Raw genomic sequence first — 6,269 nt, forward strand, 5'->3', positions numbered from 1 at the left:
AAAAACCAAAGCACCTTTCAAAGTACCGGGTTAGTCTCATGACTGTGTTGAAATTCCATTTCACTTTCGCTCCTATGGCATCCTACCGTCGTGGTAGCAGCCTCAGTGACGCCACTCCCCCGTGGTCACTATCTGCTATGGCCGATAAGAAGAGATTCACAGAATTGTCCTCTTGTAGGGACCCAGACTCGCGTCCGCCGTCTGGCATAACGATACGTTATTTCCCGAGCCCTAACTAGAAATTAATCACTGTGCTACGCTCCCAGTTCATCTGCCAGCAGGGAGGTGACACATACCGAGACGTGTGGGGATGTGCGGCGTCCTTCCCCAGTGGCGCAATTGGTTAGCGCACGGTACTTATACGACAGTGCTTCGTGAGCTATGCCGGGGTTGTGAGTTCGAGCCTCACCTGGGGAACATTTCTTTTTTTTCGCTGCTTCTACAGGCGCCACATGTGCTTCATCTTTTGCATCGCGAACCCACTGCTCAAAGGGCGACAGAACCTGAGAGCAAAACTCAGAAAAGGTTACGCTGTTGCTTTGAACCATGCTTTGGAAATTTTCATTCCAAATAGCGTGTTTTTATTCACGCAATAAGTTCTCAAAAAAAGTGGTAGGGTTTCAACATAGTTAAACCGAGTGGACGGGCAAAAGTATGCGTTTAGCCTGGTTTGTCTCATGGTTTTGGTTTGCTAGGTCGTCGACACGTCTAGCGGCGATTTAGAGTCGGGTTAAGCTCTGGTCCAGGTTAAGCTGGGGCCGGATTACGTAACTGTCACAAATTCTGTCAAACGTTGTTGACAGTGACATCAAAATGACGAAACGAAGAGACGTCACCGCTTGACGCAACGAGGCATCAGCCAATACCGCAGGGCGGTGCCGCGAGAGCATTTTTTTTCCAGGGTGAGCGACCGTCAGCTAAATTTTTATAAAAAGAAATAAGAAATAAGCAGTGATCAATATGACTAATATTTTATTTTGCCAAAACATAATGTTTAAAGTGTGAAAATATTAAGCAAAACAAAAAGCGTTTGAAGTTGTGCTATTAAATTGGCTGCTGGTTAACTTTTGCTGCCGCGGGGAAGCGCTGACGGCGGTAAAACTGGTAAAAAGTCAAGCCGCTTTGCACGAAAGCAGCCGATTCCACGCCGTGTTATTGTTTTTAACGCGGCGCCTGAAATCAAGCTACTATGCGGTTGACCTAAATGTGCAGAAAAACTTCAACGAATGCAGTGAAGGCTACGTGACTACCGAGCGAACTTAGAAGAAGCACTTGGTACAAAATCGACGAAGACAACTTGTTGAAGTCTGTGTTGTTCCGCTCTTTCGATCGATGACAAAAATGCCAAAAGATGAGGCGTTGCAGTATTTGACCAGTGGTTGTCTGTTTTTTTTTTTCCCCTTGGGAAACAGAAGACGACCACGAAGTGCGATTTGCGCTGGGAAAAATAAAGTGTTTTGCCAGCGTAAGCGTGTTTTATTTATGTGGCACAGGGGTGGCCGCAGGAACCCGCCCCTTCTGCGCGCTAAGGTAGCAGATTGCCTCCAACACATGCCGCAAGCATTTGCTTACCATCGGTTGTGCGATGCCGACGCGTGCGTCTCGTAACCAACGGCAGCTTGAAAGCCGCCGGTAGCAAAGAACCGCAGTGCACACAGCACCTACCGCCGCACCGGCAGCGCTCGCAAGCAAATTTCCTCCGAGTTCATCGGCGCGTTCGTCGCACAGCCACTCCACCGTCTGCTTTTCCAGTCGAAAAAGGCTTCGAAACAGCTCGTCCGGCAAGCCAAACATGATCAAACCTGTCCTCGTGCGCTCTCCTTCGCCGTTGCTCGCGCCAGCGCAACCGCCTCAGTCGTATGGCCGCGTAAACCGCCGCCTTTTTCTGTCAAAAAAGCAACGGTCACATTGACCGCCTCGAGACTGTCACAAAAAAAGTGTCAATTTCCGCCTGCATAATTAGGTGCGCAACGTCACCACTTCTGCCACGTCCGTGACGTAATCTGCAGCCACCCATGACGCAAATAAAGCAAAATGGCCGCCCGTCACGACCGACCAATAGGAGCGAGGCTTACTGACACCTTACTCACGCAAGAGGGAGTTTCAGCTTAAGAAGAAGCGAGATTGTCTGCGACGAAAGCCATGTGCTCTCGTGCAGTGGCCAGCGAAGCTGATCTGTTCGCGCTGTGGAGAGTTGGAAACCCAGTCTCGCTAGTATTTGTTTCATTTCTGCATAGGCTGATGCTACGCTTGGTTTAGCCAAGGTCACCCACGCATTGGCCATAGCTGGCGCGACGCCCCTCCGAACTAACTCGAGGTTACGCGTGTTCCTCCGAGGCTTCACACAAGATTCTTGGTTCGTACCGCGTTAAGCAATGCTTTCGCACTAAAATTACTGTACAATCAGTCATATCATACATCCATTATGCGAAAGCAATTGGATTTACCCTCAATAATTACTTTGTTGCTTTTACTGTAAGTCTTAACTAACCAGTTTCAAGGAATGTAATGAACGCGTTTTCTCTAAGCCTACACACTAAACAATTAGGGTGTAAATCACCTGTCCCCAGACGAACACCCTTTTCCAATTGTTCGGTGCTAAAAAGGGTGCAGAGATCAGCGCCCTTAAGGAAGGGTGCACTTAATGATACTTTAGAGGATGTAATGGTTGCACCCTCATTAAAGGGTGCTATTTTTCCATAACACCTCAAGGAATGCATGTTGAAAGGGTGCTCCACGTTGATCCACCCATGAAGCAAGAGCCTTGGACTGATGCGCGCCCTCTAAACTTTCATGCTGTGCACCCTTCGTGAAGGGTGCTGATCTCTGCACCCTTTTTAGCACCCAAAAGGGTGTTCGTCTGGGGACAGCTGATTTGCACCCTTAAGGGTGAGAATTTGTTTAGTGTGTAGGTGTGAAGCGCGCGCGAAACAATTTTTCTGGACGCGGACGGTGGGTCGAGGGGTGCGGTGTAGGTGAGTAGGCAGCCCCTTATCCCCTTATCTAGTGGGTGGTGCGGGGAAATTGGCAGTGGGTGGGTCTTCTATAGAGGGCAGCTGGCTTTGCCACACTGCCTCTTTGCAGTTGATTGCGCCCTCGCTGCTACGCGAGCTTCTATTGGCTGGATGCCTTTTGGAGAGAAAGGGTGGGTGAGCGAGTGGCGCTTCTGGAGGATGGTTTTAGGAGGGTAGGTGGCGCCTCTGGAAGGTGAGCGGGAGTGGGACGCGATAGTGAATCGAGGATGGCAGAGGGTGTTACATAGATAAGATTTAGTCTCTACTAATTATGTGTGGAAACAATGCTGAAAGCTGGAACCGCAGCTTGACTGGTCCTCGCCCCCCTCATGAAAAACGACAGGTGGCACTTGACAGCAAAACTTATGCAAGAAAAACATAAAAAACACAAACTTTCCTGCATGGTAAGTGTACAATGCTGATAGTCAAAATACATGGAAACAAAATATGATGCTCTGTGGTGGAATTTAAGGAAAGAAAATTTGCACAATCATAAAAAAAGGATGCACTATGAAATTCTCGTACATATGAAATTCCAGCGCAATTACATTCAAATAGTGTCCGAAAGAGGTATACATCCTATGTGAGATGGGAGTGAAAAATCAGTTCTTGAGTCATACAAGACTAATACCTGTTATGTACGGTTTACGTTTTATTCAAGAAAAATGTTCTTGAGCTGCCTAGCATTCAGCTATAAAACGTCGGTGTTTTTAGACAACTAGGAATTAAAAGACCGAAGGAATACGGTGCACACTGTAATTTGTTCTGCAGGAATCAACTTTTCTGAATTCGGCTTTTCTTGTGAAGTGACCTGACGAAACATTAACGGCTAATTTCTCTAAATTTGCAGGACACTGCTGTTTAGCCTACTTTCTCTAATCAATGAAAGACATAGGCAGTAATTACACATCTCTTCCAAGTGTAATAGACCGAGCTTTTAAATAATTGCTGTACATGATACTCATATGCAGAGCTTGTAATAATTTTAACTACCTTTCTCTGCAGTTTATCGAGTTTCTGCATACTAGTCACTGTGGTCGTACCCAACACGAGTATGCAATAATTTAGGTAAGACAAACAAGAGAGTTGTATAAAATTATCACAATGTTCTGGGGACGAAAAATAGGTTGGGCAGCCCCCTGCTAGGGGAATGCGGTGTGGAGATGGCTGTGGGTGGTGGATGTGGATAGTGGAGGCATGTACTGTGCTTCATGCCCGAATAAACTGATTTGGTTTGATTTGATTCCTACTCCAACGCTACAGACAGACGCCGGCATTTTCGCATTGCGAGACTGGTACTGCTTTCGCAGTAAAATCTTCTAAGCTTAGTAGCAAAGGTTAAAAAATCAAAAAATAGAACACCACATACCTTCCGTATGACCAATACATTCATTTCGATCACTAACGACAGGACATTAACTTTTAAAATTCAGCTCAGCCAAAGTGCGTTGCCATCGGTTACTGCGCCATGTATTCAATAAAACAAAATATGTAAGTGCCGCAACAGCGCAGCTGCCACGTAAAAAAAAATAAGTAAAGGAAAGCTAATGACTTATCATTATGACAAAGTAGAAACAAAACATGGCGGAAATAGAGCAGGCCCGCTCGATCGCCGCGCACACAATTTTTCTATCGTTGGAGCGCATTTTAAACACTTACGGAAAGAGTAATGTACTTTGTGTTTCCCAATACAAATACATAACATCCGGGCAATGCCTGGCGAAAGGCCGATTTAATAGCTGAAGTTCCTGACGTCACTCACGCGACGATGTGGAAGCTGAAATTGATTTTTTTTTTCACTAGAACCGCACGCTGTCGCAAAAGCTAAACTTGACCGAGACTAAGCAGAGAGTCGTCACAATAAAAACTCTCTTATTGCATTCATGTACAGTCGTACAGAGAGCTCGAACAGCGCGCTCTGTTGTGGAATTATGGCGATCTCCGCGGCCTGGGATTCGGGCATATAGCTTTTGAAGACACTAGGAGTTAAACGCTATCCATGGAAGTGTGCATGCACGACAAGGTCAAGTTCAGGGGTCTAGGTCGCTCGTAAATCGCACAAGTGCACTGCCGCGTGTGCTGCCGTTCGAAGTCTCTAGACAGGTGCGTGGACTGTACTATATACATGTCCACGACTACTATTATTTACCTGCATTTTACTACATTAGTCGGCACACTGCTACCTAGGTCAATAATTATAAGATCTGTCCGTGTAAGCCACGTTTCATGAATGCGGCAGCAGCGCATCGCATCCACTTTTTAGCGCATCGCATTCATGTAAACGGTGCTAATGTGCTAGGAAACCGCGTCGCATCAATGCGCCTGACGGGGGTAGATGGAGAATGGCAAGTCGACTTCCGCGATGAATTGAAGCAAGTCTGGAGGTGGCCCTTCTTCTCCCTATTGTGGCTATATACAATACCCCCCCCCCCCCCCCCCCCCCGCCACATAACAAAGCAGACTCTGCTGAAGGCGAGGTTTGCTGGACCACTCTGCCGTGTGCAATGGGTAAGGCGTCACCGTCCCGCCAGACTTTATACGACACATGTAGTCAGTAGTGCATCATCCCCGCGAGATAGGCTAAGAAATGTGATGTGCTGCTCTCGCATTCATGTAAATACGGTAGGCAATCGTGGTGGAATCGTGAATGGGCGGCAGGAAATGCAGGAAGTAAGAAACCGGCTATTAGAGCCATGAATTACGAGAGCCTGGCTCCATATGAGCAGACCCAACAACCGGCTACGTGAACAGTGCCCGGCTTTTAACGCAGCAAAGTACTGTGTCTCACAGCGCCGAGGCAATGTCTGTGTTTCCAGCATGTAGCTTATTTCCCTGCAGCACTCTAAAACAATAAAAAAGAAACGTGAGATAAAAGTTATGCATCTTCAATCTCATTAGGGCTTCGTCAAGTCTGCAAGCGTTGTCAAAGCCATCTCAGAGCTAAAGTAACCGACGCCGGCTTAAATGGCTGGTACGAATGCGCCACCAGACATCAGAATATTCTAACTTTCGACCTGACGGCCACCTGCTATTGGTTAAAATTGTCAAGTTGTGAGTGGAGAGACAATTATCCCCTCTCTAGCGAGTAATAATGATCAAGAATGGCTCAGCAAAAACGTAGTTAATGAAGAATGACTCGGAAAAAATGAGAACGACTAAGCATGATATTAAGAATGGAAACGCTGGCGTAGTTTAACAGTTCGACGACTGCAATCCAACAACTCTGAGTAAGCAGGAACAGCACTTAATGGAGTC

The 6,269-nt window shown here is 46.8% G+C and overlaps 1 non-coding gene across 1 annotated transcript; it reads left to right on the plus strand.

Moving 5' to 3' along the window:
* The first annotated feature begins 324 nt into the window (after nucleotides 1–324).
* On the plus strand, nucleotides 325–417 carry TRNAI-UAU (transfer RNA isoleucine (anticodon UAU)). Its single transcript is given in 2 exon segments — nucleotides 325–362; nucleotides 382–417. It is a non-coding gene; the product is annotated as a tRNA-Ile (tRNA).
* Nucleotides 418–6,269: the final 5,852 nt, after the last annotated feature.

Source organism: Amblyomma americanum, chromosome 9 (assembly GCF_052857255.1).
Source record: "Amblyomma americanum isolate KBUSLIRL-KWMA chromosome 9, ASM5285725v1, whole genome shotgun sequence".
Lineage (NCBI taxonomy): Eukaryota > Metazoa > Arthropoda > Arachnida > Ixodida > Ixodidae > Amblyomma > Amblyomma americanum.